The sequence below is a fragment of the Silurus aristotelis genome (assembly GCF_946808225.1).
Source record: "Silurus aristotelis genome assembly, chromosome: 7".
NCBI lineage: Eukaryota > Metazoa > Chordata > Actinopteri > Siluriformes > Siluridae > Silurus > Silurus aristotelis.
The window spans coordinates 15266307-15278866 of record NC_139580.1 but is presented as its reverse complement, the minus strand read 5'-3'; the positions used below and the strand labels follow the sequence as shown (position 1 = coordinate 15278866).

Here is a 12560-nt window from a genome sequence, read left to right as displayed (position 1 = left end):
CAGCATTATTATTTATTATTGCATAATTGTATTATTTAAATCCTTATTTATGATCATATGTAGGGAACATGCTGGAGTATAGTAATAATTAACTTCATATAGAGTTCAACAGACATCAGCTCAAATCATGGCTCTTGTCATGTGACCAAATACCCCCGCACACCACACACACCACCACATATAATAAAAAAAAGCGTATAAACTAGATTATTTTCATGTGCACAAAAACACAAAGCATTTGTGAGTCGCATCGCAAAACTAATCACGAGAGTAACAGCAGCCGAAACGCGTTGATTTGCTTTCTTTAGTCTGCCGGTAGATGGCGGTAAAAGCCAGCAAGTTACACCCACACTCGCGCCATGACGTATTTCCTGAGATTTGTAGGCCAGGTCTAGTGACAAAAGAATGTGTGGATTGGTCGCTGATCCTGCACTGGTAGCGTTCACACTGACATCTGTAACGTGAGCAGCCCTGATACACTTATGAAAATGAAGCATCACGAGGGGCATGGCGTGGCGTGATCCAAACCAAGGAGCTGCTCCAGAGGACTAGAGGGAACAAAGCAGTAGTGAAACTTTGGTCTTCGGAGCTTGTGGGTTATTTAAATGTACTATTATTATTATTATTATTATTATTATTATTATTATTATTATTATGGAACGCGATGCTGAGTTCGGGCTCGCGTGGACGGATCGTAAAGCGCGCGCGTGCGTGCGTGCGTGGAGGTTTCCCCCGGTTCCGCTTGAGATTCACGAACGCGCTTCAGTTTGACGTGTCACAATGAGGATGCTCCGGCGGACCAGCGCGTGCACGGAATCGGGAGAATTACGAGTTGTGAGAGCAGGACATTTCCACGACGGAAAGCGGGATGACAGCTTCATTATGCCGGACGCGTCTGTAGGAGGAGCAGCGTTTCTTTGAGGCGCGTGGACACACGCCAGTGAGTAATGTAACGCGGCGCGTGCCAGGAAATGTGCGACCGCTGGTGTAGAAGAAGTTGGTCGGTGTGGGTTGATCAACACGCCCCGGGTTACTTTGTTATTGTGGGTTGATCAACACGCTCCGGGTTACTTTGTTATACTGTTGTTCCGATAACGGCATTGTTCTTCCACCAGAGATTGAAGCTCAGAATGCACGCTGCACTGGGTTCTTGCACAGCTTACTGACTTTCTCAGTTTCTTCATTTATTTTGACATTTTTTTTTGTTAAACAGGGAAATTGGACTCGGACATGTTTTTGACTTATATGGGAGACGCAACGGGTGAGTTTGTAGCCACGATCCTTCTTGTTCTATTCTTAATACACACCCTGTGTTTGTTTTGCTACTGTAGTTTAAACTGTCAGCCACACACACGCACACATCTGTATTACATTCCTTATGAAAGAATTTTCCTTGACATAATTATTAATGCACCTAATCAATAGCATGTACGACAAATGAAATCAGATTTGTTTGTTTTTAGCACCTGGTCCCCATGAAAAAATTTTTTTAACACCTTTTCTTTCGGATATGAAAACCCTGATATTGTATGTAGCTGTCACTGGAGCTCCTGGGCATTAAATGTGACAGGTGTTTGATGATGAGAGTGCTTATATTGCTGTATACTCTTTTTTTGTTTGTTTGTTTACAGAACACAGAGAACAGGGGGACAACAATAGTTTAAAGCCCAGCTCGCTCCTACAGTGCATTCAGGAAACGCTCGAGGGCAAAAGATAATGATCATCCTTAGTACAACTGTACCACTAATAAGCGAGCTGTGTTCAAGGCATAATGGCAGTTTTCAAAGCAACAAATCTAGAAGTCTGAAAAGCAGAGGGTTTATTTACACCTTTAAAAAAATAAACCCTGCAGTGTGCATCAGATTCTTATTAGGCAGCTCTGGTCCATTTACTGCATTAACATAATTTTAATTGTGTTCAGCTTGCAGTTAATGTGAACTGTCAGACATGGTTCAGAGACTTCAATGCATTTACTTTAAACGTATTCTCAGAAGGAAAAAAGGTACAAGACTAGGATTTTAAGGTACAAATGCATGTCTCTAAAGTGGTACCCTCGAAGATATGTTTAGAGGAAAATAATTAAGGTACAAATTGGATCTTAATGACCACCATTATTCCTTCGAGGGAAACATGCAATTAATCCAGACACTTCTAATAATAGATGTTGCACAATAGAGCTTTACAGAAATCCACTCCTAGAGCTCGATCTCTGATTATTAAAATGAACAGAGTAGAGAAGGGAGATAGTGGAAAGAAGAAACATTGCACACTCTGCTGTGTTAAACCTGATGGTGAGATATGTTCAGTTTGAGCATATTATGAATTGGAATAGTTTAAGCTTTGTTTTTTTTACAGTTTGGAACTGCATCCTGTTGGACTGCACAGGACATCCATGTGGAAATACGAGTGGAATGGAAACGTGAATCTCACCTCACAATATCATTGACAATATTTAAAACAATTGTAAACAATGTCAAAGGTCAAGAGCATGGAAACCACTTTTTGAAAGTTTTGCTTCTGTTTTTGGTTGTGAATCTAGGGAGGGCATACTTCATTGTCAGTTCACATTTTTATTTCATTTTTCCTGGTCAGGGTCACACTGGATCCGGCGCTTACCCTATAACACTGGGCATGAGGGATGCAATACACCCAATATACCATAAATTGATTGTAAACAATTTTACAGCAGAAGAATGGCTCAGTCAGGAATGCTACTGTCGCAACAATCCCTAATGAGTGCAAAAGGTTTAAAGCTAATGATACAAATCTCCATTAATTAACAAAAACTTCAGCATTTTTGACAGTTGCGTTAAAATGTACAGAGAAAGCTTTTTTCATTTTCCAGCAATTCTGGCAGTATGTGTAGTTCTCCATCTCTAGTCACATCTTGTATTCTGGAGACTGAATTTACTGCATCATCATTTTGATTATTATGTACTGTGTCACTATGCTGCCCTGGGATTTCGCTTCAGTGACCCTCATCTCGCTCTAATCAAAGCACATAATAGCAGCTGTCACCTCAAAAGCTCTACATACCCCCAAAAAACTTTTTTTTTTTTAATATAATTCTGTCTGAGAATGTGTGAATTTCAGAAAAACATAAGCACTACTAACTATACTGTTGAAGCATAATATTTGATTAAGTGTTATTGCGGAGATGATTTCTGGCAAACTTACTAGTAAGACATCACCTGCATTATTTACACTAATCAGTCATTACATTAAAGTAAATGTTATCATTGCTGTTTATTAATATTATTATTAATGCTGATAGAAACCCATAAAAAGCTGATAGAAAGCCACTGTGTTCAGTGATTGTGTGTGCATCAGAAATGACAATGGAAAATGGCGGCTTGGTTGGGCAGAGTTTGTGAGATGCTATGGGCAGTGAATAGCTGGGAAAGCTTGGGTCATAATACCACCAACCTAAACATTGTTGCAGACCCATTCCACTACTTCATGGCAACAGCATTCCCAAAGGGGCAATAGCCTCTTTCAACAGGGTAAGCCACACTTGCAAAAATCACTGAGGAATGGTTTGAGAATGAATTTGAGGTGTTGACTTGGCCTTCAAAGTCTCCAAGCCTCAATCCAATCAAGCATCTGTGGAATTTACCGGACAAACAAGTCCAATCCGTTTGGGCCCCTCCTCACGATTTACAGGACTTAAAGGACCTGCTGCTAACATCTTGGTGCCAGATACCACAGCACACCTTCAGAAGTCTTTAGGACTCTATGCCTCAGAGCTGTTTTGGTGGCACAAGAGGGACATAAACAAAATTAGGAAGGAGTTTTTATTATTATTATTATTATTATTATTATTATGTTATTGCTGAATTGTTGTTAATGCATCAGATGCTGGTACATTTATTTTTGCTGTAATATTACTGCTCGTGAACAAAGAAGTCAGTTCTTATAGGTGAAATAAAATCACATACATATTTTACACATTTATAATACACGAGTAATTTTTGTCCATTGCACAAAACAGATGTGTGTAAGTGCCTTATACTTGGCAAAAGCTGAGCATGTTAAGTGTATTGTACTGCAGTAAAACAGTGTTGTGGCTGGTGCAAGAGAACAAAGAACGCAAACATCACTTTTTCATTAACATTTGGTGTTCGTTATTGACAACTATAAGCAGATTTATTTATTTTTTTTTCTGGGGGAAAAAAAAAAACATGATTACTGAGGCAGGAGCGCAAGAATACTTCACTAAATGATGTTCCAGAGCTGTCAATCCTGTAATAGAAATTTACAATTAGTGCTGTGTCAAGGATGTCAGGGTCGGAACTGGCTGTAAATGAATAGCCTGCACCCATACAGTGGTTAAAATAAAATAAAAAAAAGGGAGAGAGGGAGAGAGAGCGAGAGAGCAAACATATTAAATGGGAGTAAGAGTAAAAGAGTTTGTGTTTCCTTTGGAGAACAGATAAGGTACTTTTTAAAATGAAAAGTAAGGAATCGAATTGTCATTTATTATAGGTAAGGCATTCATATATTGATGCTGATTTTATTTTGTTGTTGAGTCTGTTTTGTTACCTAGCTAGGTGCTAGAAGCCCATCATGATACTACATGGCAGTGTTGGGGAGTTTATTTGTATTCAAAGTCAATTATATCTAAGAAAATACATGGAGAAAAAAACTGAAATAACAAATCATAGTTTAATGTTACTGGCAAAACATAAACACTCAATCAGTCATCTGGGCCCAAGTGTGACTTGTTTGTTTGGCTGGTTATGCGTAGTTTATGATACAGTTACAGTGCACCATCAGTGATGCATAGGCCCTGCTGTTGGATCATGCAAGCCACAGGAAGCATTAACCAGCTGGTATTAGATAAGAAACAAGCTCTTATTCCCCCATCTGGTGCTCATTCACTGTGACAGTCACACTGATGTGCACAATAAAGTTACTCTCTCTAATTAAGAACAATCACAACTACTTGCCTAATACTGTACCAAATAGTATTTCATGACACCATCGGTATCATTACTGTTTAGGCACTCTAGTTATTGTGGTATATGGTGTGGGACGCAGCCTGAGGAAAAAATGTTGAGTGTAGATCAGTACAAGTTATTCATATTTTTCCACAAGAAGCTTACAATGGAAAAGTTGAAAACCTTGCATTCTGTAGTCAACACTGTTTGTCAGTGTATGTCTCAATGTATGAATTCACTACATCCTAAATCTTGTTGAGGTAAAATATTAACTATACATTTTGTATAAGTTTGGCGAAACTGCAATTTAATTTCATGTAGCTACTGTGAAATGAATACCTGACATTTTGATTTTGAAATGAATATTAACATTGATATTCACATATTACATCATGAGTGTATTTACTGAGTCAGGTTATTGTGGTATGTTGGAATATTAGGTTACTCATTATATGTGCTGAACCTGATTGGATCAGTTTGTGGGATCATTGTTTAGTAATTACAGTTAGAGGACCAGCCCATAGCAACAGCTATATTAAACACTATTCTGTAGGAAAGATTCTATTATAAATGAAAATATAGGATTGGAAAAATAGGAACTTATCTGATGTAACTATTTCTGATTATTCTGAAAAAAGAAAAAGAAAAAAAAATACTTAAAAGAAACAAACAAATATGTGTTTAAAACATTTTTTTTGTTTGTTTTTCATTATAAAACTACTGGTCTGTGAATGGCCTGTTAGCTTATCAGCTCCTGTGCAGCTCTCACTTTTTGGTTCAATAGGGTATTCAGTGGGTCAAATTGATCTGGGACTGACTAAGGGGCCAAAACACCACAGACATTAAAAAAAAAAAAAAATAGAATTTTAGTGTGTATATAGGATCTTTAAGAACTTTGCAATCCATTTCTCTCTGTTTGATATAAGCATCAAATAAACATAATCAATACTTTGCATAAAACACAAATTAAACCAGGATTTTATGATGATTGTTAATAATTGTGTTTATCTATTACTCAAAACTAAAAAAAGTTTTCTTGTCACATCTTTCTGAAATAACAGAAAAACTGTACAGTATGTGATCAGTTTACAGTGGTGTGAAAAGGTGTTTGCCCCCTTCCTGATTTCTTATTTTTGTGCATGTTTGTCACACTTTAATGTTTCAGATCATCAAACTAATTTAAATATTAGTAAAAGATAACACAAGTGAACACAACATGCAGTTTTTAAATGAAGGTTTTTATTATTGAGGGAAAACAAAATCCAAAACTGCTTGGCTCTGTGTGAAAAAGTGTTTGCAATAACTTGCAATGAGTCTGTTACAGTGCTGTGGAGGAATGTTGGTCCACTCTTCTATGCAGAATTGTTGTAATTCAGCCAAATTGGAGGGTTTTTTCGAGCATGAACTGCCTTTTTAAGGTCATGCCACAGCATCTCAATAGGATTCAGGTCAGGACTTTGACTAGGCCACTCCAAAGTCTTCATTTTGTTTTTCTTCAGCCATTCAGAGGTGGACTTTCTGGTGTGTTTTGGATCATGGCAGGACCAGCAGGACCTGGAAGAAGCAAAACAGCCTCAGACCATCACACTACCACCACCACCATATTTTACTGTTGGTATGGTGTTCTTTTTCCGATATGCGTTGTTACTTTTACGGCAGGCGTTATGGGACACACACCTTCCAAAAAGTTCAACTTTTGTCTCATCAGTCCACAGAGTATTTTTCCAAAAGTCTTGGGGATCTTCAAGATGTTTTCTGGCAAAACCAAGACGAGCTTTTATGTTCTTTTTGCTCAGCAGTGGTTTTCGTCCTGGACCATTATTGCCCAGTCTCTTTCTTATGGTGGAGTCATGAACACTGACCTTAACTGAGGCAAGTAAAGTCTGCAGTTTTTTGGATGTTTTGTGGCCTCTTGGATGAGTTGTCGCTGTGCTCTTGGGGTAATTTTGGTCGGCCAGCCACTCCTGGGAAGGTTCTCCACTGTTCCATGGTTTTGCTATTTGTGAATAATGGCTCTCACTGTGGTTTGCTGGAGTCCCAAAGCTTTAGAAATGGCTTTATAACCTTTTCTAGACTGATAGATCTCAATTACTTTCTTTCTCATTTGTCTCTGAATTTCTTTGGATCTCAGCCTGATGTCTAGCTTTTGATGATCTTTTGGGCTACTTCACTTTGTCAGGCAGGTCCTATCTTAGAGATTTCTTGATTGTGAACAGGTGTGGCAGTAATCAGGCCTGGGTGTGGCTAGAGAAATTGAACTTAGGTGTGATAAACCACAGTTTTAACAAGGGGGCAAACACTTTTTCACACAGGGCCATGTAGTTTTGGATTTTGTTTTCCCTCAGTAATGAAAACCTTCATCTAAAAACTGCATGTTGTGTTCACTTGTGTTATCTTTTACTTATATTTAAATTAGTTTGATGATCTGAAACATTAAAGTGTGACAAACATGCACAAAAATAAGAAATCAGGAAGGGGGCAAACACTTTTTCACACCACCGTATATTAGACAAACTCGAATAATGACCTTTACTGCTAGAAATGTGGGAAAGTGTGTTAGTGTACTTAAATCTTTACATCCACACACACACACACACCGTTTTTTTTTCCCAACCCTTTATTACTCTCGGGTCAATTCGACACAAGGACCTTATAAAGGATGATCCATCCATCCATCAGCCATAAAACAGAGCAAACTGTAGTTAACTGTATAGTATTTTTCATTGCTTTGCCCAGCGAGTTCCCTTCCTTGTTAGTCTAAAGAAAGCGCCTTCAGACTTTGAAAAATACAGCTCTATATATAATGTCTCTGTAACTGCTGTGGACTTTCTAATAAGGACAAATAAAGCCAAAGTCTATTTCTCTGAAAAGAGTATGAAATCAAATGATATTTAGAGCAAATGCTGTAATATATATATATATATATATATATATATATATATATATATATATATATATATATATAATATGCTGTAATCATACATATCCCCTCATCATAGTCACTGTTTATATCTATTAGTGTTAGTGACTATCACTAATGCTTATACAATGATGGCATAAAGGTTGCTTTCTGGCAAAAAAAAAAAAAGTCTTACAAGGTCATGAGTTCAAATCCCAGCAGCTCCAAGCTGCCGCTGCTGAGCCCTCAAAATGAGATGAATTTGACGCTCTGAATTCCATTCAAATTCCATTCATATAAATATGTACCGGGGCAGATCCAGCTCCAGAAAACAAAGGGTTATGAAGAAGAACTTTCTAAAATGTACAGCACCATGGCCAAAGCCTGCTCTGTCTTATTTAGCACTGTAAATCAAGTATTCAACTATGTAACTAGAAAGCCATTCAAATTCTGTAAAGACAATCGCTGAGCCACAAAGCCTATTACTTGGTTGACAGTTATTATGCAGAATAAATGTAATACTTGCAAAAAAAAAAAAAAAAAAGCTCTCCGCAAGCTGCAGTAAATTAGATTTGAGTTCATTGTTCTACTTTTGGCTGAACTTAACACCAACCTTAGACATTTTACCCTAAGCAACAATTTCACCAAAAACATCTGACTACTCTTTGGAAGGCAGAAGTAAGTAATAGCTCATAATTTCTCTCTCTTTTTTATTTTATTTTAATGTATTTAATTTTTGAGTCTTCCATTTTAGTTAATCATTTGCAGTAAATGCAGTAAAGTAACAAAGATACTGTGAGGTATTGCTGTATCTGTTTTAGTGACACTGTTGTTATTATTATTATTATTATTATAAATGTTTTTCTGTTAAAGAAACCTGTGTGGTCAATGATTTTAATGCCTGTTTTTAGGAGACAGTTTGTACGGTTCAGGCATAAAGAAAAGTAATCTTATCACCCACAGTTGTGGTCAGAAACATTTTTCTCCAGGAGGCAACATGTGCAGAGAGAGAGACTAAAAACCAGGGCCTGGATTAGACTAAACTCATCGCAGCACTGTGGCGGTATTAGAAAATCAGTAGGTAATTAAGGCTGAAGGTTTCCCAGGAAGAAAGACACAGGCAATGGGATTTATTCATTTAGCTATGTACATTTAAACCTGGTCGTAGGAATTTGAGTAATAATATTTTAACAACCTGCCATATGTTTGATTTGCTGATAATCAAAATCGAAACCAGTAGCATCAATAATTATCGTGTAAAATAAATCTCATTAATGCTGATAATTATAATTGATATCACAGGAACCTACTATATTATATTGAATGCAGTTTGAATAATGTCAGCTTGTAATTTGTTAATGCGAATCAGACGCACAGACATTTGATCCTTATTAGCGCATTTGATTAATAGCACATTTGTGGCGCTGCATTAGGCTGAGAACCTGAGGATGTATAGACTGTATAGATGTAAAGACACTAAGGTATCATCAGAAATTTTGAAGGCTATTCAATAATTTCATATCAACATAAACACACCATACCTGATTTCCTCTGTTTTTCAACACATGATCTGTTGGTATCAGTCATCTTCTGTTCAATTCACCATATTTCTACCAGACCTTCCTCAGTCAGAACATTTGCTTTACAAGGCTCGACACAGCATGACTTTCTAACACCTTAAAACTGCACCAGCTGTGGTTCAGTATGGAAACATTGCTCACTTTTATAAATGTATAAATAAAGCTTAAATTAAATCCTATTCCAGGATTTACAGATCTACAAGTGCAGGTTAGGATGGAAAACAAGGCACATTTTCTTAACGATCTATAAGCCTTTATGATTACGTTAATTTAAGCAAAAACAAGATTGCAGAAGCAGACCTGTTTCCTCTCTTGACATGCTTTATAGTTTGAATTTTTGTTTTGTTTTTTTGTGGCTTTCAGCATTTTATTGCAAGTACTCTCACACACAATCACGTCTAACTCTGCTTCACTAAAATGCTTGCTGAAAGCGGCTCTTTTATTGGCTCACTGTTGCAATGCTTGCATAATGTATGGCAATTCATGTAAATCAGCTTAGGGGTTTGGGGTAAATTGTGGTGTGCCACATTCATATGACAAATAAGGAACCAGTGGGCAAGAGCAAATGTCTGCACAGCTAAAGTGGAGTTATTAATTGCATTCACCACTTGTATTGATTTGGCAGTTTCATGACAGTTTTTCATGCACTTAAATCTGCGCTCATTTTTATGCAACATGGATGAATAAGGGCCATTGATAACATGCAAATAAAATCACTTGGCGCCACCTGTAAAAGATGGAATTATGTCAGCTTGCAATGCAGTACTAATGCTAATGGACTAGGGGAATGCACTGTCTATCAGAAATTTGGAGATTTTAAGGCTTTTTAATGCACAGAGTTTGTATTTGTTCTCATTTTTAATGAGAAACCAACCAGGATTAATTTAGAAAAGGAAAAAAAATCGATATTACTAAAATATTTCTAGCAACAGAGACACAACCTACAGCTAGCTGCAGTGCACATTTAATATTTTTAAGTAATTTTTCTTCCTTTTAGACCACAGTGCTGTACAGTGTTTTAAATACTGTAGTATATATATTTTTAGGTAATATAGTGCATTTGGTATAAGTAGTTGTAGTATGTGAAAGCATTTTATAATTTGAAACATTAAGATGCAGTAAATTTTTTTTTATTTTTTATGATTTAATAAAGGATATCTCCATAATATCACAGAAAATCATTCTGCGATATACTTGAACATTTGTATTATACTGTTATATCACAGTGCCTCAGTATGTATAGCTCCAGTCTCAATGCTCCACAGGTCTTAAACTGACAAAGTGAGTGTAGGTCATTAGGTCTATGTAGTGTTGTCTGACATGAAGTTATTAAGCAAGGATAATTACTTTTCTCACCCTCCCCAGAAGAATCAGTGCACTAGTGTCACTGTCAGGCTGTCCTTTGCTCTCTGTACTTATTACACATTGAGAAAAAAAATGATGACATCCCAGACCCAACCATGTATGACAGAGAGACGTGGCACATAACATCCAGCACTGAATTGGAATCACTGTCAGTATGTACATACAGAAAGTAAAATTATGCTGCCATTAGGACATGGGGACAATATAGATTTGGTCCCGATTTCATGGTTTGTAATGAGCGTCAAATAAATATTAATAAAAAAATTCACCAACTTCTAAACTTCTCCCTTATACTGATGTTTGTTAGTAGGTTTTTAAGTGGCACACACAAAGACTGCAGTCGTGAAGAGTGTTTGATTAGGTTATGACTTTACTCTGTAGGAACAATTTAGTCATTCTAAACTAAACACAATTGATGATACACACTTGGAATTTGTAATGTTACAACCAGCATTTATAAAAACACAACTATAGGCTGCACAACACCAATAACATACCAAATGTTAAGCAAAATCATTCTCCAAGTTATTAAAAGAAATTGCCACAGTTATAAGTAAACAAGTTATATACACCCGTGCAGATCATTAATTTCTTATATGCGTCAATAACATTTTTGCACGTGACTATATGGTCTGTGCACTTAATAAACAACTACTAAGCATAAAATGCTGCGTGTCATTGTGCCAATAAGGAAAGTCTCTCTGTTTTTATGATACCAGTCAAATTATGGCAGATTGAAGTATGGCAGAGAAGACTTGCTCATTCCTCTGCTGCTTGACTGCACTGAGAAATATTTCTTGCGCCTTAGAATCTCGTTTAAGTTCGACATTTATGTACTTGCCTAATTTTCGAATATGGATTCACCAACTCAGATCTACTGAGTGACTTCAGAATATTGTTCATTTAATAAGTTAGTGTTTTGTGCCGTAAAACAATCGATGGGGCCTTTTTTTTTAAATGCACCGAACAAAACTCGCAACGTCATAGAAATCTCAGCTATGAGTAAACCTTTTGCAAATAAATGATTTCAAGCTTTTTTTATCCTTTGACAGCTCCGTAACAATTACTGCCATCAGGACACCTGATTATCTTCTGTGCTTAGTGTTCCAAATGCTTAGTTGGGGCTGAACTGTGTAGATGAGCAGATTGATTTTTTATTTATTTTTTTTATTTTTTATTTTTTTTACAGTTGGTTCGGCTTTCTGCAGCTGACAGTTAAATGTAGCTTCCACATAAAAAAAAAAGCCTATATATATATATATATATATATATATATATATATATATATATATATATATATATATATATAAAAAATATATATATTTTTAGAACAGAAAATAAATTATGCTTTTATTCAGATTTAAACATCAGCTTATCAATAATGAATTGCAAAATTTTTATTGTTCTTAGTTGAATGCTTCAGTCTATTAAGAAATTACAACCATGTTTTGTTGTGAGCTATTTGAATTTATAATGATACAAGTAGTAACAGTAACAGTTTTGTTAGATTGAGGTTTATTCGAATTCTCTTTCTATAAATTGCATTAACGGCACCTCCTGGTAGTGCTTTGTTTCTAATGTGGCTCTCAATAACCAAACCTGTTCACATCATAATTCTCATATGGAGCTAACTTTACAGTGTATGTTCAGGTACAAAGAAATGAAAAAAGTGAATTTAATTAAGTTTTTATATATATATATATATATATATATATATATATATATATATATATATATATATATATATATATATATATATATATATATATATATACA

The 12560-nt window shown here is 36.1% G+C and overlaps 1 protein-coding gene across 4 annotated transcripts in view; it reads left to right on the top strand.

Annotated features, from left to right (window-relative positions):
• The first annotated feature begins 391 nt into the window (after positions 1 to 391).
• furinb (furin (paired basic amino acid cleaving enzyme) b) overlaps positions 392 to 12560 on the top strand; it is a 96186-nt gene continuing 84017 nt past the window's right edge. Inside the window, exons 1-2 of one of the 4 annotated variants that reach the window (XM_083547543.1) lie at positions 408 to 592; positions 1214 to 1261. The gene's annotated coding sequence lies outside the window, so the exon portion shown is untranslated. Of the gene's footprint in view, positions 1262 to 12560 lie in introns of all 4 variants that reach the window. The other 3 variants (XM_083547542.1, XR_014534558.1, XR_014534559.1) reach the window with 3 other exon arrangements.